General features: G+C 41.6%; 3 long non-coding RNA genes across 4 annotated transcripts in view; 2 read left to right on the top strand and 1 right to left on the bottom strand.

The window, feature by feature from the left end:
- Positions 1–23,110, top strand: part of LOC310688515 — a 699,093-nt gene that overhangs the window by 378,429 nt on the left and 297,554 nt on the right. The window lies entirely within an intron of this gene.
- On the bottom strand, positions 7,887–19,068 carry LOC310688513. Its single transcript, XR_014516992.1, has 2 exons — positions 16,514–19,068; positions 7,887–13,005 (listed from the first exon to the last, which is right to left on the bottom strand). It is a non-coding gene; the product is annotated as an uncharacterized lncRNA (long non-coding RNA).
- On the top strand, positions 17,040–22,204 carry LOC310688514. Of its 2 annotated transcripts, XR_014516993.1 has the most exons (3): positions 17,040–17,401; positions 19,533–19,658; positions 22,121–22,204. It is a non-coding gene; the product is annotated as an uncharacterized lncRNA (long non-coding RNA). The 2 variants fall into 2 exon arrangements; XR_014516994.1 differs by lacking the exon at positions 17,040–17,401 and having other exon boundaries at positions 19,375–19,658.

Here is a 23,110-nt window from a genome sequence, read left to right as displayed (position 1 = left end):
TCCCACAACTGGGCCTTGGCAAGTCGAGACATACAAAGTAAGCAGTTACTTCATGCAGTACAATAATTGAGGGTGTGTTCTTGAGTCTTCTGTATGAGTAATTAGTAGTTTTGGCAGCGGTAACACTCCCACAGTAAAGGCCTCTTCCCATTAATGCAAACATTAAAAACCTCCAAATGATGCCTTTGAGGAGGCAACTCCCTTCATCTCCTAAACATCAGAGGAGTGTTCGCCTCCAGGTATTTCATTAGACATTCTAGAGCCAGCAGGGAGAGTATTCCACCCTTTTGCACTGGAAGACAGGGCAAAACCTTCCCCATACCAGGTATCCTCGTTTTCCTTATTAGTCGAAAATCCATTGGCCAGCATTGGGGGGAAGGGTGTTCATCTTGTGCAGAAGAGTGTTCCATTCACAGGTGGCCAGAGAGGCCGCAACTAAGTTACCTTTAGTGATGGCCTCTATTTATAGAACATATGAGACTTCTAAAATGATGCTACATTGTAAAGCCAGCCAGAAAAGTCAGTCAACCTACTCAGTCCTCCCCAAACTTAATTTACTTTGTGTAGATGCTGTCATTTTGGCTGCATAAAGATAAGAACTTAGAGAACAGAGTTTGCTGTAAGACTTCTAGGAAGTTCAAAAAGCAGCCCAGGGCTGCTTGAAAGCCCTTTTGCAAGCAGCGCTGCACTGTGCTTTGAAGTACCAACAACCAGGGCTTCAAAGAACAGCATCACCTGATGTCGTAATGACATGAGGTGCTTGGCAGATGAACAGTCTCGCCCACTTGTCAACTTTGATCTGCCATGGTTGAGGAGATAAGGATCTGGCCTGCTGGCCAGAAAAATGTTCCTCACCACTATTGAGTATATAGGATAGGGGAAGTCATAATTTGGCTGAAACTCTGAGGAGTTTAGGGTGGCATTTGCGGAATTCATTCAGGGCACTCGACTTCTAATCTGAGCATCATTACAGAATTGCCTACAAACATTCCTGCCTTTTCATGACTGACGTTGTTATGAAAATACCACAGAAGGAATTCCAAGTTGCAGAGGGAGAAGCAGTAATTGCAAGCCAGATAACTTTTGTAGTAATTAGGCAATTGTTGGGTAGCAGTCCCAGGCAACAACACACATACACCATGCAAAATGTTTGCGAAACAAAAATAAACATGGTTCATGCTCAGATGTGACACCCATTTTCTCTCACTGAACGTAGGTAGTAACATCCTGCGAAAACATGGTAGTCATGAACAGGGGTCTGCCGGTGATGTCATGAAGTCACAGTTTAATTATTTAGTTGACATTTTGTAATTCATGACCAGCTATTTATGACATATTAGATAGTAATTTATTTCCGTATTTCAAATCTGCACCATAAAGGTTAATTTGCTAAATAATAAGCCACCACATCACAATTTTTGAAGTACAAATTATGAAGTCAAGAACTGCAAACTGAGAAGCCACAAATTAATTAATTGGGAATTAAAAGATTGCAAAGTGAAAAGCCAGAATTTGTGATTGCAAATAATAAGCAAACTATTTCAGATGATATTTAACTCTAAAGTCTACATGGGCCCGGGGGGAGGGGAGTTGAATGTAGATCTGATGATATGCTGAACTACAGGTGACTCCCACTTACACAGGGGTTATGTTCTGCCCTCTCCCCCCCCCCCAAGCGAAATTGCATAAAGTGGGAAACGCCCTTAAAACGCCCTCTCTGCCACTCTCTTCAATCCAAACCAAAAATACGGTACTCTATCCAAATATGTCCACAGCTAGAAGTGAAGCTCTGGGACCTGCAGGAAGTTGGAGGACAAGTGGAAAATTCGTTGCTGCTGCACATCAGCACATCAGCTGTTGGACGGGGAGGCTGAGCAGCGTAAACAAACCCTCACTGTGCTTCCTCCGCCCTCACTGATGTTCTCTTTGGATTCCAGAGAGGATCTCCTCATTAGCCATGAGGGCTCTCCAGCACTCTTCCACCATTTCCAGGTATGAATTGAATTACGTATTTAATTATTTCCCAGCACCACGTCTATATGTGGTTGTGCATGAGTAGAACACTCGTAAGTGGGGCGAATACTGTTTTCCTATTGAAACCTCTGGTACTGAAGTGCTTAACTTTGGCAGAGCTGTAGCTAGGGGGCATCTAACCAGGGTTTCTGCCCCGGGTGAAGCCTCCGGAGGGGCGCCACTGAGACTCCCAGCCGGGGAGAAAGATGAAAAAGTGAATGGCAGAGGCTGCATGGCTCTTCCCAGTGAAAAAGAAGTGAAAAGGATCCCCTGTGGGTTTGCTACTGTGTGAGAAAGAAATTATGGAGGGACAGAGGGAGGGGTGGGAAGCTGAGGAAGAGAATCAGTTGGAGTAGAATCTGGGCCATCTTAAGTATATCCAGCGCTGTGGTGCAAAGATCCCTCCGGCGCTGCTCCACCCCCCCACCCCCGTTTCCCAGAGTTGCCGACCTTTTTACAGAGCTGCGGTGCCCAGCCTCCACCTCTTCCCTGGCACCTGTGCCGCGGTGGCCATGGCACGCAGAGGCTCCGGGCGTGGCGCAGCTTCAGCACGGCATGGCGGAGGCGGGCGAGGGCAGCAAGCTGATGCTGGGAGGCGCTGCGTCCAGCCTCCGCCTCTTCCCTGGTGCCCTCCAGACCCTGGCGCCCTGCACCACTAGCCTCTATGGGCAAGACGCCCCTAACTAGAATGATCCTTGTGGTCCCTTCCAACTCTACAATTCTGTGATTCTATGAACCCTTCATAACTTTGAATGTGTTTAAATAGCTAAGGTTGATTCATTTTACAGACTATACATGATCTACACACAGGAAAGTAAGGGGTGTGTGAGCATTTTTTTCTGCCAGAGGCAGTTCCCTGGCAAGCGCTGGTCAGCCCGACTGCATTAGGATTGTAATGGAAGGGCACTTTATACTTTATAGACTCGCAAAAAGCATTTCTTCACCTTACTTGGAACTTAAAATTACTCCTTCGTCACTCTCTCTCCCTTCCTGGCCTTGGGGGAGAGGATGGGGGACTACACACAGGGCAGGCGCCGCTTCTCCGCGGTCCTGGCACTGTTTGCCCCGTACTCCTGGCTGCATACTGTAAGGTCACAAATATAAGCCTCACTTTAACTTTTCATGATCGGAATTTGAGGGAAAAGTGAGGTTTATATTCAGGTCAATACAGTAATAATAATAATAATAATAATAATAATAATAATAATAATAATAATACAACTGTGCATGCTCTATAGTTTTCTACCTCTTCCCCTTGTTTTCATTGAGGAACTGTGAGACAACCCTGAGCTACTCAAGGAGAAAGTATGAGATATAAATAAAATAATGATGATGATGATGATGATGATGATGATGATGATAGTTATTATTATTTTATATCCTGTCCATCTGACTGGTTGTCCCAGCCACTCTAGGCAGCTCCCAACAAAAACCACAATAAAACATCAAACATTAAAAACTTCCCTATACTTGGCTGCCTTCAGATGTTTTCTAAAAGTCAAAATAATTATATATATTTATATCTTTGCACTGCATTCAAAGCATTGGGCTTCAGGTGTACATGGGAGTCATAGCGTGTCTCTAAGAAAGGAAATCAGAGTGCTGTCTTGTCCAAGAAACCTTTGTCTAATCACAGAGCATTGGAGGCTGCTTCTGCAAGAGTAGCGTAGAATCATATAATCACATAATTAGAGAGTTTAAAGGGGCCCATAGAGGCATCTAGTCCAACCCTGCAATGCACTGCCAACAGGATAAACACACACACACAAACATAGACTCTAGTATAAGCTGCCTTAGGCCAGGACACACAGTTTGTCCACCAGCACAATACCGTTGGCTCTGGCTGGCAGAGGGCTTCCATGTCCCATTCCCCCTGGTCCTTTGAAACTGAAGATGCTAGACACTGAACCTCAGACCTTCTGCATGCACAGCAAGGACTTTACCACTGAGATTTCCCAATTCTGCAAAATGAGTCATTTTATTACGGCCATTTTTATCAGCTGTGGTCTCATTTTCAGAAGAGTGAGCCTTTAATAATGAAGAGGAATGTCAGCAATTATACTAAAGTCAGAGCAGTGTGGCTGGAGGTTTTCCATACACACATTCCAGAGAAAGAGCAGCAGTGGTAGCGCCAAAATTTCTGTCTGGGAAGTGACCAGAAGCAGTATTGTTGAACAAATTGCCCGCTAGCTTCCTCTTTTTATACAGGGCCAAACTTTGGAAAGAGGGGAGTGGTTCATTTCTGCAGTGAAATCTACTGGTCCAGCATCAACCTTGTACCTGGAAGATGCACACTGGGTGTAAAGCATCCTTTCATAATCTCAAATGGGGAAGATTTAGCTGTGGTTACTCAGCGGCAACAAAGGCACACCACACTGTGCGGAGACCTGCTCTTCTTTAGTACTACCTCACATTTGTCACAGCTGGAACACAAGTCAGGAAACAAAGGCTTCACTTTATCAGCACCTTGAAGGAAGAATCATTTCTAAAGCACAGATCAGTATAGATAGCTTGTTCTAGCTAGGCAAGCTTGAGGAACTACTAATTCTTTGTGAGTTCGGATGCAAAGTCACCGATCCGCCTCACCAAGTGCTGGAATGGATTTTGCATGCACATCTCTGAATTTTGTGGTGCTGCTGTTGACTAAGACACATATCAAAATGTGTTTAAAATGCATATTTTTAGATACAATTTATTTAGATAGTCTTGCCTGCTGGTACTTTTGGACGGATCTTTGTCATAACTCTGTGGCTAGGAGTACAGTGCTGTATCAGGAAGCTTTTAGGCCTGGTGTCTCATTGTCTTCTTTTATATTCTGTTGGAAGCCGCCCAGAGTGATTGGGACAACCCAGTCAAATGGGTGGGGTACAACAATGATGATGATGCCAGTTTCATCTGATACACCACCTGTGGCCAGGAACAATCTAGTCACTGTGGCCCATGCATTGGTAATATTGGAACTGTATTACTGCAGTGTGCTCTGGGTGGGGCTGCCTGTAGGCCTGGCTGCAAGTTCTAGCTAGAGTGACTAGACTGCAGGTAGCCAACAGCAGGTAACACCTGGCTGCCCATATGCTACTGGGCCTGGTTCCAGGCTCTTGTATTAATATACAAATCCCTGAACCACTTGGGTCCAGGATGCCTTACAGGCTACGTTATATCCCAGCTTGATCACTGAGATCATCTGGATGAGTGTTGCTAACTGTCCCCTATGTTTACAGGCACTTGATTGGTCTCCACTAGAAGTTGGGTATTTAGTGTCACTGGTCCCATGCTGTGTAATGCTCTTCTAGCAAAGATTCAGCAGGCACCTTTGCTTTTGATTTTCAGGTGTCTCTTGAAGACCTTTTTATGTCTATGCAACTCTTTGGCCACTGAACCTAAGCATTTTGTACTATTTTTATGGGATTTTATTATCTCTACTGTTGTGCATCACCATGTTACATTGAATTTGTGGCACATAGATACTTTTTAAAATAAAACATCTTCCAATATTTTATCAGAAAATTCTTTCAAAAGTTTTGTTTAATTACATATTTAAATGTACAATCTCATGTAGCTGGTCTTTCTTTAAAAACAAATAACAGATAAATGCAAAAATATGACAGAATGGACATGAATATGGACCATGGACCAGAAATATGGTGATCCGTTCATCCTTAGAGCTAGCTGGGCTGCCACTGCATCCCTGTCAGGAATAGGAATCACCCATGGCTTTTGCAGCCACAGTATGAATTCAGTTGACCTCTGCATCCAAACATAAAACAATTTGAAGCATGTATTAATGGGTGCCTTTGAGCAGGATGCAAACCCATGCAAGGAATTCCCTATGGATTTGAAAACTAATAGAAATCAGCCTCCATAGGTCCATACTAATTCACATTTAACTATCTGAGAACTAAACAACCTCATTTAGAGGTGAAAATTCATCTGTATTAATAACACCTCAAATACCTTTGAGAATGGTGTGTGCAGCTAGAAAGCAGCGCAGCAGGAGACCTTGGAAACAAGGCAGTTGAGAAGAACCTGGTGGGAGGATAGAACTCCGAGCGCCACCTTGCAGTGAGGGCACCAGCCAGTATTGAACATAGACTGCAAGACCAGCATGTTCATTCAGCTACCATTCCATTTTCACCTTCATGGCATCCACTGTGAAAGAAAAAGTGGGAAATAATTTTGGGATTCAGAGTGTGCATTTCTGTTACTCCAGATGCTGTTGGACTCCAATTCCCACCATCCCTAGGCAACCTGGCCAATGGTCAAGGATACTGAGAGCTGCAATCCCTTTGTCACATGAATTAAGCAAATCTATTTGACCTTTGCAGACTTGGTTTCACCCATATTGTTCTCACCCTATTGCTTTCTTCTGAAAGATATTATCCAGGAGGTAGGAACAGTCAGAGGAAAGTGGGGAGTGAGTCACAAGTTCAAAAAAGAATTGAATTACCATTAAGGACCATTTAGCCTTACCAACTAAGATGAAATGACAGTATATAAACATTCTATATAACAGTATTGTAATAATTATATGGCCATACCCAGATTCTTCAGAAGTGCTCACCCCAACTTAGCAATATAGATCTACATGAGGAAGTGAGACTCTATATCCACAGTCAATGTAGATACACAGAAGGATGTTCTCTAAAACCGGCAATGACTCAAATGAAGCAAGTTTCTATTGTTTCACCAGGGGAGTATGCACCAAACTGACTCTGTGTAAGGACTGCATTAGTACCACATAGATCCAAACATCAGAATCAGTTCTAAAACAGGTTTTGGTTTTTTTTTTACAAGAGGAATGGTCCCCCCAACCCATTTTTTGTTTTGGCTCTCTTATTCTGAAGCAAGAAGGGGAGAAAACATAAACACACACAGACACCAAACTAGGACAAATGTTCTTTGTAAAAAAGAAAGATATGGAACTTACTTTGAAAGTATAGATAAGATTTCAAACTTCTTTTGCTCATGCCACTTGCTGCAAATTTCCTGGTTTCTCTTAACAGTGTAAAGACACCATTTCTCTTTTAATCTTCAATTCCATATTGAAGTTGACTTGCATGTTATTATGGGTCTGCCAACTCAGCAAGAAGTTCAAGACACTAGTTAGGAAAATGTGTATTTTTTAAAAAGTTTTGCTCCTGTTGATAGCTGCATTAGGCGAGAGGGGTTTTTTTTTTGTCCTTATTGCTTCCTTTGGTGAGAATATCATATATAAGTAAGAATATATATATGTGTGTATCTTTGTTATGGAAAAGTTATTCATGAAAGGAGTTTAGCTATGAAGGACTGATTTGAAAAGTGGTTGCTGCAGTCTTATTTACTGCTGTGTGCAAAAGGTGGTGTGAATTCCAATCCATCTACATTTTTTCATATTCTAATGAACAATTTAATGCTTTCTCTATAAATATATTTTTCATATCCCCAAAAATAATTCCCCTGGTTGAAAGTGAAGCATGAAACTGAAGCATGTGCACATATGGGGGTGGATACATGGAGTTTTCAGAGTCCCTTTAGAAGGACTCTCAGGTTACAAGTGAGTGCCTGTTCCCAAATAGGTTTCTTCGCTGGGACTTTTTCTTCTCCTTTGTTTTTCTTTTCACTTGTTTTATGCTGATATGCTGCAAGTCCCTTTGGGCAGGAGTCAGCATTGTGTACCTGGCTGGTGCTTATCTAGTTTTGAATGTGTTGATTTTGGATGACACCATTTGGTTATTTGTGAACGCAGGTCTTACATCACTGTTTATATGGGTATACATTGGGACATAGGAAATCCAATGAAGCAAATGGATAGGGAGACATGATTGAATCTGAATTATATTTGACTCTTAATCCATTTATATACGAAAAGTATCTCTGGACCTTGCAGATGTTAGTTTATTAAGGTGAGAAGAGACTAAACAGTGATTGCTCAGATCCCATCCCATCAACAGGTAGTTTATCAGGAGTGAACTCACTATTTCCCACTGCTAAAACTGTAGTCCATTTGCTTAGAAATGGTGATTGTTGCCGAAGCAAGAAACACAGTGGTTTGTTTGTTTGTTTGTTTTAGGACAGGAAAATCAGTAGTACTTGCTTTGAGCACCTACAGGATGGTGCCAATGACATAGGCTGGCTATGTGGCCAAGTTTAAAAAGGCCTCTCTTTAAAAGACTATCAAATTACAGTCCTCTGTTTGAAGGCATCCTTTCTTTGAAGGGCTGTCTGGTCCAAATCCAGTTAAAAGAACCAGAATAAGGGAGACCAGAGCCTTGAAGTTGCCCATCAACAGTTAGCAATAGTTAGTTACTCAGCCACAGTCTTTTCCACTAAGGTGAGATTCATTGCATATTTCTGTTTAGATTGTAGTAAACATTTCTAAATTTGCATCTATACATATACATTAGGGCACGCAAAATTTGTGCAAATTCATGTCAGTTGTTTTGTTGATGGAATTCCTCTTTTTTGACAATGTGTAACTGACATCCTATACTACAGTGACATCAGATAAGGCATAAACACAACTAACTTTCTGGCCTGTTTCATCTGGCCCTTGCAATCTTTGTCTCTCTTCACTTGGGATGTTTTGTACTCCTTCTCTCCAGCAGTGGAGAGCACATCTCTTCAAACAGGGAAGCAGGATAATCCTCATGTATCCACTGAAGGAAGGCCAGTCCCACTCCCTCTCATTACTTGGAAATGGCTAGTGCAAATCAAATGTATTAAGAAAAGGGCAGTCTCAAAAGGCCATCACTGGCTTTAATAGCAGCACAACAGGCTTCCCGGAGATGCATGGACAGATGCACACACATAAATACGTACACAGTTGTGGGATTGCCAGGGAGTTGCATGTGTTTGTGTTATTTTAAAATAAAAGCATTGGGGAAGTTTATTGGGCTGGATGACAGATTACTGAAAACAAACTGAGAAGGTTTCCTAGCCCTTCTTTCCAAGAAACGGAACAGTTCCCATCATATCAGCATCCCTATTGGGGGTGGAAGGGGGGGGGGGAACTAAGCGCATCAATAAAACAGTATCCTCACAACCACTCACTTCCTGCAATCAAAACCGCACTAGCGTGTGGCTTTCCCAAATAAAAATTACTGGACTGAAGCCAAGGAAGCAATTGATGAGTGTGTGTGTTTGTTTCAGGGCTTATGACACATCCATCAAATGTGTCACTCTTTTGTAGTGTTTTATCTTTGTCAGGACCTTCCTTTACATTTAAGTGTGTGCATTTTTGAAAACTAAAAAAAAAAAAAGTGCCCTTCTGTTCATTCATAATGATTCTCTGCTTGGGGTTGTCCTTTCATCACATTCCTGTCTATTTTTCTTTTCTAATCGCTTGGGTCATTTGCTGGAAGCTTCTGCTGCCTCTAAACAAAGTATCTCTCCTGCTGTATCAGCTTGCCTTCTCCTTGGACGATGGTGTGCTGATGATGCCTTTGCCGTTTCAATGACTTCAGCACTGGCATATTGTAGCCAGAGCAGCGCTAAGCAGACGGTAACAAACAGAGTCACTGGGCCTTTCTCGGGGCTGCATCTTACTAACTAATCTGTGGGAAATGCTCTTTAGGCTGTTGAAGTACATGAGCTATTGCAACAATAAATTAAAGTGAACTGGAGGCAGCTCTGTGGCTCCTAACACAATAACCCATTACAAGTAGCCATTGCAGGGGGGGGGGGAATATGCTGTAACTGAACAGAGGCATCTTGCTTTCAGATGGCATTTAGACTTTTGCTATAGTTCATCTCTCTTACTTATCTTTGGCATCAGCCTAACAGCCTTAAACTCTAGATGCAAGGAATAATGTGTTTCCCTGATACTATCTAACAGAACAAGTAGTGAAAAATAACAGGGAGCATTCTCTGGCATTGTCAAATTTCTACATCTTCCCCTCTTCCCCCCTCAGGAGGATAATAATTGACCTATCAGAGTAAGAAGAGTTTCCAGTAAATGTTAGAAATCACAAATATCAGGTTGCAGAAAACATTGTAGATTTACATTGCAGGCTCATATGCTAATAATATAAAATCAAATGTCTTCTTTACAGTGAATTAACTCCTAAGAGGAACTTTAAGATTTCCACATAACACAATTGTCTCACTTTATGGCTTGATTATACATTTTAACTTATAAAATCTGCCCAATATGTGAAGGCACCCTGCAGGGCTATCAAAACACATGAGGGGGAAAATGGAATATCTGATCTGGTTCTCTGTTCTTCATTTATCCCATGAAAACAATGAACTCCTATCACAAAGCAATAGGAGCCTTTATGAATATATCAAGCCTTTATGAATATATCAGCCGCGCAATGTTGACAACTCGGTCCAGCAATGGCATAGTTGGCAAGAAGGGGGCTATTCCCTCTGTAAGGACCTAGGGAAGCTCATATCCATGAGGAAGGGTGGCTCTGAAGTTATTCGGCAAGGCAGCGCTCAACCAATCTGGAGAGGCCTGTGATACTGCCTCTGCCTGCCTTAGCCCATCAGGATCACATAGACTTGAGATACCACAGTGGGTAATAATCACAATAAAATATTATGATTTCGGATTGCTCAAAGCAATATTTTCTGATTAGCTCTAAGTACCAGTGCTGATATTTTATGTGATTTCCATATACCCTGATTAGTTTTTAAAGTAATGTTTATGTCAGTTTAGCTTTTCAGAAAGTGTACATACCACAGGGACAAGGAATATCGAATGTAACTTAGCCATTTGGGATACCCATTTTTTATTACAATTACTTCTTTAAAAGAGGGGTATAATTTTTAAAATAGACATTCCTACCCAATAGGAAGATCATTCAAGTGTTTTTATTTATCAGAGCATTTTGTGCTTACTTTAAAACACATTTTATAGTCCTTAGAGAAATTCATAATGCGCTCAGTGAAAACATTTGCAAATGATGTAATCAAGAGATCGGTGGGTCGAAAGGAATAGTTGAAGCTTTCCTTATAATGATATTTATGATGCTGTACATTAATAATCACCACAACACTATAGAAAGAGAGACCCAGAGATCGTGACAAGGTAATAAAGGCCATTACTTTATTTGGCAGAATAACGTACAGAAGAGATAACTGTGTAAGAAACTTTGCCGTTCTTGGAAAGGGTTATCAGAATAACCTGGCTGGACACTCCCTCAATGAATGGAATAAGAGCTCCTCTGACACATTACACAAATTAGGTGATAAAATTCTAGACTGTACCATTTTAAATTGCAATTGGTGGAGGTGGGGGGGGGGCAATGGTTTTGAGCGTTTTCCTAAGGGAAAAAATTCCTAAAACATCAAGGAGAAGTTTTGTTAAAGTACTTGTAGGGTACTGGGGGAGCATTCAAAAAACTATGACCTGAAATGGTATAGTCCAGAATGCAGCTACTTTGCATTGCATCTCATCCAGCATAAAGGATGAGGTGCAATGCAAAGTGGCTGAATTCTGCACTATACCAGAATGTAAAGGTACCCTTTCGCATTACCTTCCAAGCTGGTGACTGACAACCAGGGGCACACGTTAAACATTCCTTGAAGTTATCTCTGAAGAAGCCAGCTAAGCACAATCCTAGATCAGCCGTATTAACCTGCCTGCACCATAGGTAAACAAACTGGAAAATAAATAACAGTTTTAGTATTGCTGTAGCATAATATGCAGTTCTGCTAACAGTTCACATTGGCAAGAAAAGACTGTGTTAGAAAGGCCTTTTGCTTTGCCAGCTCTACATTAAAGGTGGCAATGGGTGTTGTGAGGCAGGTCAAGCTGAAGAGTGGAAAAATTCAAATTTTAAGAAAAGGGGAATTAGACTTTTTAAAAGGATTGCATGGGTACAGAGAGCTGAAAGATTTGCCTTCATTATCTAAAATCTTTTTTCCTCTGATACCAGAAGTAAATTAAACTGGCAGAAAAATCCCTGTGGGGAGGGGTTACACAGAGGTAAATGACAGGGGGGAGGAAGGGAAAGGGTTCAGTTTTAGAAATACAGCTGCCTGTATTAACTGCTGTTTCCTAGCAGGAATGAGATTATTTTTGCAAACATACCAGCTAATAGTCTCACCATTGAAACAAGCCAGTTTCACCAATGAAATTAGTGGTGCCTCGTACTTCTTAACATACAGGAGGAGCAGATTCTGATCAAATAATGTACCATTCTAATTTGTTTCCTGAATGTGAATAAGACAAAAACTAAATAAATCTGAGAATTATTTGTATCTGTCATTGAAGCAAAAGGGAGCAGCTGTTGAATAGTGCCCAGTTAATTCTATCTAAGAGTTCCAGCTAGGAACAATATTGTCTCCAAATGAAGTAGCAAAGAGACTCTAGAAAAACATGAATTAAAGTGTTCAGAATTTGAGATTGGTCAGATAAATTGAGTCAACATCTTTTTCAACATCCGTTGCAGTAAGGCTTTTGACAAAGTCCCCCATGATATTCTCATGAGGAAGCTGGTAAAATGTGGGTTGAAAGAGGTAACTGTTCAGTGGATTTGTAGCTGGTTGACTGACAGAACCCAAAGAGTACTCATTAATGGTTCCTCGTCATCCTGGGGAAAAGTGACAAGTGGGGTGCTGCAGGGTTCTGTCCTGGGCCCAGTGTTGTTCAATATCTTTATAAATGACTTGGATGAAGGAATTGAGGGGATGCTCATCGAATTAGCAGATGACATCAAACTGGGAGGGGTTACTAATGCTGTAGAAGACAGAATCAGAATTTAGAATGACCTTAACAGATTGGAGAACTGAGCACAAGCTAACAAAATGAATATCAATCGGGACAAATGTAAGGTTCTGCAGTTAGGCAGGAAGAACCAGATGCAGAAATATAGGATGGGGGGCACCTGGCTTACTAGCAGTACATGTGAAAAGGATCCAGGGGTTTTGGTGGGCCACAAGCTTAACATGAGTCAACAGTGTGATGCAGCTGCAAAAAAAAAAAAAAAAAAAAAAAGCTAATGCTACTCTAGGCTTCATCAACAGAAGTCTAGAGTCTGGATCAAGGGAAGTAAGAGTCCCACTCTACTCGAAAGGTAGAGATCTGCCCTAAGACGTGCTCCGACCATAATGCTGTGAAAATGGAGATAAAACTAACACCAACTGGTTCCTTCAGATGGAGGATGAATGACACCTTGTTTAGAGATCAAGAGGTTATTAAGAAGGCCCAAAAAACCTTGAGAGACTATTTTGAGATAAATTTGAACACTACCGTGGAAAAAAGAGTAATCTGGGACGCAAGTAAAGCAGTTATGAGGGGGTTTCTGATTCAACAGAACTCATTAAAGAAGAGAGCTCAAAATGAGAAAAAAAGAAGAAAAAATTGAAAAAATTAAAGAGGGCGAGAAGAAACTGAGAGTGAAACCCAATTCACAAGAGATTCTGAGAGAAATAAAGCTACATCAAGTGCAATATATGAAGATGATGAATCAGGAAATTGAATGGAGAATTAAACAAATGAGACAAAGGACTTTTGAATCGGCAAATAAATGTGGGAAACTGCTAGCTTGGCAGATGAAAAAAAGACAAAAGTTAAACACTATTGCTAATCTAGAGGTGGATGGAAAGAACATTCAGAATCCAGTGGAAATTAGAAAATGTTTCCAGAGGTACTTTAAACAATTATATACACAAGGGCCCCAGAAAGAGTTTGACATAGACCAGTTTTTGAAAACAAATGGATTGCAAAAGATTTCTCAAGAAAATAAGAACTATAAAATTACAGAACAGGAGGTAGAAGGTGCCATTCAGAATATGCAGTTGGGAAAATCTCCAGGGCCGGATAGCTTAACCTCAAAATACTATAGAACTTTGAAGGACTGGATAATTCAACCACTAAAGGAGGTTTGCAATGAAATTTTGGAGGGGGGAAAAGCGCCAGAGTTGTGGAAAGAAGCATATATTACACTTATACCAAAAACTGAGCCTGAAAAGACACAACTTAAGAACTACCGACCCATATCCCTGTTAAATGTGGATTACAAAATATTTGCCGACATTTTGGCTAAAAGGCTAAAAAAAGTACTAGGGGAAGAGATACATAAGGACCGAGCTGGCTTTCTCCCAGGCAGACACTTGTCTGACAACACGAGGAATATAATTAACATTTTGGAGAAGTTGCAAGAGGATATTAACACCAAAGCAGTTTTAATTTTTGTGGACGCCGAGAAAGCCTTTGATAATATTTCTTGGAGTTTTATGAAGAAAAATCTTCAGGGGATGGGGGTCGGTCAAGGGTTTGAAAATGGTATAAGTGCAATTTATTCAGAACAAAAGGCTAAATTAATAGTTAACAATGTGGTGACAGAGGAATTTAAGATAGAGAAAGGGACACGACAAGGCTGTCCGATTTCCCCATTACTTTTTATTTCGGTCCTGGAGGTTCTGTTAAATATGATTAGAAGGGACCATCTGATTAAGGGTATAAAGGTCGGAGCTAAACAATATAAATTGAAAGCCTTTGCAGATGATTTAGTATTGACATTACAGGAGCCAGAACCTAGTACTAAAAGAGTATTAGAACTGATCCAAGAATTTGGTCGTGTGGCAGGATTCAAGTTGAATAAGTTAAAAACTAAAGTCCTTGAGAAAAATTTAACAACGAATGAGAAAGAGAGGTTTCAGAATGAGACAGGTTTAACAGTGGTTAAGAAGGAGAAATACTTGGGAATTAATATGACAGCCAAAAATGGGAACTTATTTAAAGACAATTATGAAAAATGCTGGTCGGATGTTAAAAAGGATTTAGAAATATGGTCAAATCTGAAGCTTTCCTTGTTGGGTCGAATTGCTGCTATAAAGATGAATGTATTGCCAAGAATGTTGTTTTTATTTCAATCATTACAAATTTTGGACAAAGTGGACTGTTTTAAGAAGTGGCAGATAAACATCTCTAGATTCGTCTGGCAGGGCAAGAAGCCCAGAATAAAATTTAAAATATTAACTGATGCAAAAGAAAGAGAGGGATTTGCCCTGCCAGATTTTAAACTCTATTATGAATCAGCAGCTTTCTGCTGGCTGAAAGATTGGCTGCTTCTTGAGAATACAGACATTTTGGATTTAGAAGGTTTTAACAATGTTTTTGGGTGGCATGCATACTTGTGGTACGACAAGGTTAAAGCACATAAAGCATTTAAAAATCATATTGTCAGGAAAGCATTGTTTAATGTCTGGACAAGATATAAAGACTTGCTTGAAAACAAAACCCCAAGGTGGTTGTCACCGATAGAGGCAAAGGCCCAGAAAAAGCTCAATATGGAGGCCAAGTGGCCGAAATATTGGGAAATTTTGGAGCAGGAAGGAGATAAACTGAAATTGCAGAGTTTTGAGAAACTAAAAGATAAAGTGCGAGACTAGCTTCACTATTATCAAATAAGAGAGGCCTATAATTTAGACAAAAAAAATGGCTTCCAGGTGGAAAAATCAAAGTTGGAAACAGAACTGTTAGATCCTAAAACAAAGATACTTTCAAGAATGTATAACTTGCTGTTAAAATGGAACACTCAAGACAAGACGGTTAAATCTGCTATGATTAAATGGGCACAGGACGTTGGACATAACATTATGTTTGCTGATTGGGAACAGTTGTGGACCACAGGTATAAAATATACGGCATGTAATGCCCTAAGAGAGAATATTATGAAAATGATTTATATGGTACATGACACCAGTCAAGCTTGCAAAAATCTATCATTTGCCCGATAATAAATGTTGGAAATGTAAAGAAACTGAAGGTACATTCTTTCACCTTTGGTGGACGTGCCCAAAGATTAAGGCTTTCTGGGAGATGATATATAATGAAATGAAAAAGGTATTTAAATACACTTTCTTGAAGAAACCAGAGGCCTTTCTTCTAGGCATTGTTGGCCAATTGGTGTCAAAGAAGGATAGAACTTTTTTACCCACTCTGGAAGAATGGCAGATGAAGATGATGGACTATATGGAATTGGCAGAAATGACTGGCGGAATCCGAGACCAGGGAGAAGAAATGGTGGAAGAAGACTGGAAGAAATTTAAAGATTATCTACAGAAATACTGTAAAATTAATGAATGTTAAAATGATGTTGGACTGAAAATAAGTTGTTTTGGTATTAAGGCTAATAAGAATATGTAAATATAGATAGTTATTTGGATGAAAATATATAGTTATAATAGGTTAAGATTATAGAGTAAAGATAAATTATTATTATTATTATAAATGAAAGAGGGTAAGGATTTGCTGAAAGGACTTTGTAAACGGGAATACAAAAGGGGAGGTGTGAGGAGGTCAAGGAAATAAGCAAATGAACTTAAAGATATTGAAAAATGGATTATTTCTTTTTAAGATATTTTTCTTTCTTTTTTATTTTTTCAACTACTGGTTTTTTAGGTCTCTTTTTTGGTAATTTTCTTGTTAGCTGTTGTTCTTTTTTTTCTTTTTTGTATGTATAATAGTTGGTTTAATTATTTTTAACTTAAAAAAAAAAACTTACGTTCTGTATGTTTTGTGTAAAATCTTAATAAATATTTTATATAAAAAAAGGAAGAGTCCCACTCTATTCTGCCTTGGTCAGACCTGGAATACTGTGTCCAATTCTGGGCACCACAATTTAAAATGGATGCTGACAAGCTGGAACATGTGCAGAGGAGAGCAACCAAGATGATCAAGGGTCTGGAAACCAAGCCTTATGAGGAGCGCTTGAAGGAGCTGGGTATGCTTAGCCTGGGGAAGAGGAGACTGAGAGGAGATATGATAGCCATCTTCGAATATCTTAAGGGCTCCATCTTAAGGATGGAGAAGGGAGCAAGCTTGTTTTCTCCGGCTCTGGAGGGTAGGACTCGAACCAATGGCTTCAAGTTGAAAGAAAGGAGACTCTGACTAAACATTCGGAAAAACTTTCTGACAGTAAGAGCCGTTCAGCAGTGCAAGAGAGCTGGTGGACTCTCCTTCCTTGGAGGTTTTTAAACAGAGGTTGGATGGCCATCTGCCATGGACCCTTTAGCTGAGATTCCTGCATTGCAGGGGGTTGGACTAGATGACCCTCGGGGTACCTTCCAACTCTAAGATTCTATGAAGAAAGACATGTTTGGATTTTATTTTATTAGAAGTTTTAGCAAGCTATTAAAATACATTTTCTTACACACACACACAGTTTAAATTATTTGTCTTCTTAACATGAAGCTGCTTCTGGTATTTCAAATCCTGGACTGCAACAATCAACCTATCTCCTCCACCCTCCATGTTAGAGCATCACCCTGATTATATTAGAGTTGCCAAAACATCCTGAAAGTTGCAGGGCTTTTTAAAAGGAAACCACCGAAATGGTTGAGCTTTTAAAGGAGAGACGCCTACATTATTGACAAACGCCAGAGTTGTTAAGCTCGGACATCAGTTCCGCCACTGAAATCCTGGCAATGTCCAGGAAAATCCAGGTGTATAGCAGTCCCAGATTATATGCAATAAATAAATGAATAAATAAGTTTTTGTCCAACGTTTCTGTCACTGGATGCTATGTGATAGTTTTATCATGCATTTTCACAGCATTTGTGGCTTCAAGTTCCTCCTGAACGAGGGAGGCCTTAAGAAATTCACTGGTTGTGCATTAAATTCTTTTGACCCACATCCAAATGCAAGCTCAGCCAGGCCCACATTGTGTCTCCCACCTCCTGGTAAAGCAGCAAGGATCATAACAAAATTGGTACTGTACAGCTGCAGGTCACTTGTCCATATTGGCACATCAGACTCAATTTATTATATGCCTTTGGGCATGAAGAGGTAGAGGTTTTTGTTCAGAAATCCTCCTTTCTAGAGAGAACAGCACTGACTGAACATAAATTCCTTCCCAAAGACCAGCTAGCCAATTGTCACAAAATGCAGCATTTTTCCAGGATGACATTTGAAGTTACAAATTGTATTTCTACCGGAGGTGGTATAGCACAAATGGTCATTTTGACTGAAATCCTGCACACACTTACCTGGAACTAAGATTGATTGTGTGCAATAGTATGGCAGTAAACATGCCAAGATTGTTCTGTTGGTTGTGCATACCTCAGTATTTCTTTCTCACTGCTGGTATGTCCATTGATATGCCTGTCGTCGACAGAGCAGTCTGACCAGGAAAGCAGAACTTCCCTCTGCCTCATATTCACTACACATAGATCTGATTTTGGAGTCTGATGCTCAGTTACAAATCACCAGAAAAGGGGGCATTCATCACCAAAAAAAGGACGAGAACTACTTTCATAAAATTTAAATATGCTAATTTATATGTATAAACGCAAATATACAAATGATTGCTACAATTTAAATTTAAGTGCAACACATCTCACCATAGTGGGGAAGACTGTGGTCAGCTGAATTGTGTGCCTGCTCAGCCTGCTGTCAAGGTGGTCACTATTGATGGGCAAATTGAATACCCCTGGCCACCCCACTTTTGGTTCCTTATATTTAAACTAGGCTTGGACAAGTCAGTCAATAAAAATGACTTTTTTAAATAAAGGACTGTCCTCCGACAGCCCTTCAGATACAGTAGTGTCCTCTGTAAAGTAGGGCACGTGGCCACCCTATGGTTGAATTCAAGGTGCAGGCCAGTTCAGGCCTAAAGGGTTGTACCCAACTAAGCCCTGCTCAGAGTAGACTCAATGAAATTACTGGGTCTAAGCTAGCCATGTCTGCTAAGTTCAGTGAGCCAAAGATACAACCCATTGACGCGCAGCGTAAATCAACACAGTGGTACCTCTGGATGCGAACAGGATCCGTTCCGGAGCCCCGTTCGCATCCTGAGCAGAACATAAGACACGACTGCGAGTCTGCGCATGTCGCGTTTTGCCGCTTCTGCGCATGATGTAATTTTGAGCGTCTGCGCATGCGCGAGTGGCGAAACCCGGAAGCAACGCACTCCATTACTTCTGGGTTGCTGCGGAGCGTAACTTGAAAACCCTCAACCTGAAGCACATTTAACCCAGGGTATGACTGTAACGCAGAGTTTTTAAGTGAAAGAATAAGAGCTTTACTGAGTTAAAATGAACTTCTCCCTAAACAACACTGACTGAGATTCCATACTGACTCTGCTCATAACTGAGGCAGACTGACTCTGACTGAAATCTTACAGAGAACAGAGAGAGAAAATGGCTGCCGCTTATAAGGAGAAGGAGTCACATGTCAGTGAGCAGTTAGGCCTGAATAACTTTAGTAGGCCCAGCACTTCCCAGCCTGCTCTCTAGGTCTTTGGGGAGGGTCATGTGAGCAGAAGCAGCAAAGCAGGCTGGGAAGTGCTGGGACTGCACAGTCATTTGGGCCTACTCAAGTTATTCAGGCCTAACTGCCAACTGCTGAGTCACTCTGACATGTGACTCCTTCGCCTTATAAGCGGCAGCCATTTTCTCTCTCTGTTCTCAGTAAGATTTCAGTCAGTCTGCCGCAGCTGTAAGCAGAGTCAGTATCTAATCTCAGTCAAGCTGTTTGGAACCATGTTGTTTATGAAGAAGTTTATTTTAACTCAGAAAAGCTCTTATTCTCTCACTTAAAAACTGCATTATTAATTTACGGTGCGCGTCACCCATGGGGTCCAAAGTACCTGAAGTTTGTGGCTGGAGCTGTGAGGAATTGTCGGAAAGAGGACTCCCGCCATCTGGCTTGGGCTTATCAGAGCTGGTATCCAACAATACCTGCAAAGAGAATTTTGTATTAAGGAAACAAGGTATTTATCCCAGACGAAGCCACCTTCATAACGCCAGGCCTGCTAGTAACCAACATACAGTGGGACCTCGGGTTACGTACTTAATTCGTTCTGGAGGTCTGTTCTTAACCTGAAACTGTTCTTAACCTGAAGCACCACTTTAGCTAATGGAGCCTCCCGCTGTTGCCATGCTATTTCTGTTCTCATCCTGAAGCAAAGTTCTTAACCTGAAGCACTATTTCTGGGTTAGCGGAGTCTGTAATGTGAAGTGTATTTAACCTGAAGCGTATGTAACCCGAGGTACCACTGTACTTCTTTTTCAAGCTTGAAGAGGACTCCTAGTCCTTTTCTAGGCCAGATCCCATCCCTTAACTGTGAGGTTCCTTGTTCAAACATTAGAATCTCTGATAATGTTGAATATTCCTTCATGCTAACCACACTGGCCCACGGAAGTCACAACAACTTGCCATGCTAGCACTCTCAACTAATGATTTAAACACCATACAAAAAGTTTGCTCAGTTATTACCTAGCTTGCTGGTGAGATGCATTTGGAGAGAACTGAGGAGGAAGTGGGGCAGGATGCTGAAAAGGGACAGTTGTGAACATCCCCATCTCTGAGCGGCAGACGACTCCAGGGGTGCCTGTGCTTAGCCTGGGATCAGTTTCCTTGGAATGAAGACGGGGGTGTCTTTGGGATATTAGGCTTTGCTTGCACGTACAGTGGTGCCTCGCAAGACGAAAAGAATCCGTTCTGTTATTCTCTTCGTCTAGCGGTTTTTTTGTCTTGCAAAGCAAGCCCATTGACGGATTAGCGGCTTTTAGCGGCTTATCTGCTGATTGGATCAGCTGATAAGCAGCTTAGCGGCTTAGAAAAAGGGGGGGAAAGGGGGGAAAACCCGCAGGAACTCGCAAGACATTGTCGTCTTGCAAAGCAAGCCCATAGGAGATTCGTTTTGCGAAGCACCTCTAAAACGGAAAACTCTTTCGTCTAGCGAGTTTTCCATCTTGTGAGGCATTCGTCTTGCGGGGCACCACTGTAGATGCTAACATAGATGCTAGGATGAAGCGTTTCACGGCATAACGCTCCAACCGATCTTGCTTCCCCATTAGCTTCCTAGGGTTGCCCCAGACCAAAGCTCTGGGTCCAGCTCAGAGCAAGACAATCTCCTGCCTCTCCAGATTCCAGCATCCTCCCAACTCACTAGATGCAACCCCTGCCACTAGCCTCTGTGTCTCCATCTTGGGCTGACGGGGCATCCCTCCAGGGAAGTGTGTAGAGATTTCCCTTACTAGCTTACTTTTCACAAACCAAAAGACCTATTTCTCTTTTTAACAAAAATATTATTTATTCATTTTTTACAAAATGATTTTTTACACATTTTAACATAAACCATAAGATCCATATTTACCCTTCTTAAAAAAATATATATTTTTAATAAAATAATTACAATTACAAAGAAATAAAGTGATGGGAAGGGGGGAAATGAGGGGGGAAAGAAAAAAGATGTTTATAAAAAAGAAGGAACAAAAATAATATACAAAATACTATCTAGCATATTGTTACCTATCCTTGAATGCTCCATATTTTGCCTATACTATTCTATACATCCATTTTAACCTACCTATCTCACTAAAAAAAAGTCCTGTTTGCTGTTTTAAGTCCTGAAAGAGTCAATAAAAAGTGTCCAGTCCTGAAATTCACTGCTAGATGGAGGGTCGATGTTGCAGGTGTTGTCTTCAGGGCAGCTCGTTTCCCGGCTGATTACATTCTTGCGGGGGTCTTCTTTTCTCCGGAGGTCTCCCCCCAGGCTCCAGCAGATAGGCCGCCATTTCCTATCACGGTTTTGTTCCATGCAGGAAAGAGAAAAGAGATTATGTTAGAAAGGGTATTAAATCTCATGAATGTTAGTCCCTCTAGTTGCCCCCAACATAATCCCTGCTGTTGGTGAAAAAAAAAATTAAAAAGGGGGAGGTGTTTTCTAACAAAGAAATGGAAGAGAATTACTGCTTGGGGGTTGCCTGCCACCCTTCACTCAAGAAGACGGCAGAGAGTCCTGCAAGGAACCGGACCTTGGGCATACACCAGCAACTGGGGGAGCCTGCCTGTCCTGGGGGCGGGACCCCTAACAAAGGGGAAACAACAAAGATAAGATTGTCCCTTTGGGGGCGGCACTTAGGGGGTGGGACCAGATCGTAGGCCAGCCCCCTTGTGTTAAAATGACTGTTTTAACAAAGATGGGGTTTTATCTTGGGTGGGTGCTGTTTGATTTGCAGGGCGGGGTTGTTCTAAACGGTTGTTAAATGTGATATGTTGATTTAGATTTTGTATTTGTGGGCTGGAGTGTTGTTTTCGGGGCTTTATTGTTTATTCGTTGTGCATATGTTTTTTATTATTTTAATTTTTATTATGTTCTGATATTTTTATCATGAATTTTGTGCAGTGATTATTTTTATTATGTATTTTGTGCTTCGTATATTGTAGCTTGGTGTTGTGAACCACCCTGAGATTCAAAATCCATCAATAAAAACAACAAACAAGAACAACATCAACAAGAAACACAACAACAACAAAAAGGTTTCCTACCGCTATGTATGGAGGGTCGTGAGGGCAGCACCACTCCTCTTGGTTGATCCTGATAGCGTTGATGTTCCTGGTGCTGGTCCAGACTGGGTCCCGCGGAGAGCAGAAGATGGTATCTCTGCAGCACAACTCTGGTGTCCATGTTGCCTTGGCGCTACTCCGGATGTTCTGTCAGGAGGAGAAAGGGGCTCCTTGAGAAACGTCCCATCCAAACAGCCCACCAGATGTCCAAATAGCCCACCAGATGCCTCATTCACCTGGCATGCAGCTCAGGAAGTCCTGTGGGTAAGGTTCCCTGTGAACAAAGTAGAGCAGCCTCCTCACAAGGCGCTGGACCCTGCCTTTCTGCCGATGTTTACAGGCCCACTGTATGATGTTCAGGCAGCTCCTCCCTGTCCGCCTGAGCCCTTCTTCCTCATGCTGCTGCATCTCTTCCAGCCCTGAGTGGCAAGAGAGAAAGGTTGAGCAAGGTGGAGATGCATAGGAAAAGAGCCATCCATCAAAAAAACTAAGACAGCCGTCGGGTGGCCCCAGCAATTGGGCTGGGAAGGTGCGCTGGTTGTAGGTGGGGATGCAGGGGTCCACAGGGTATCCACCCCAACCAGGACACAAGCAGTGGTGGTTCCCCTTGAGGAGGAGGAATCAGCTTTTCACAAGGCAAAAACTTGCAAAGCACCCCCACCAGAGCTCCTCCCAGGACCAGGGTGTGGGGTAGGGGAATATTTGTGTGTGAGAGAGGGCATTCCAATCCTCTTTGCATGTTCATCTTGTGGCACCTCTGTCTGCACATACATCTGGGAATCTGCCTTCCCCTAAAGCCCTTTCTCAGCAGAAGCATCCCTCCCTGGCCTCCGTACATCTCACTTACATGTGCCATAGGATGCCATGTCT

Source organism: Podarcis liolepis (genome assembly GCF_965112155.1).
Source record: "Podarcis liolepis genome assembly, chromosome: 11".
Taxonomy (NCBI): Eukaryota; Metazoa; Chordata; class Lepidosauria; order Squamata; family Lacertidae; genus Podarcis; species Podarcis liolepis.
The sequence above is the reverse complement of the archived record's forward strand: the minus strand, read 5'-3'. Positions and strand labels throughout refer to the sequence as shown.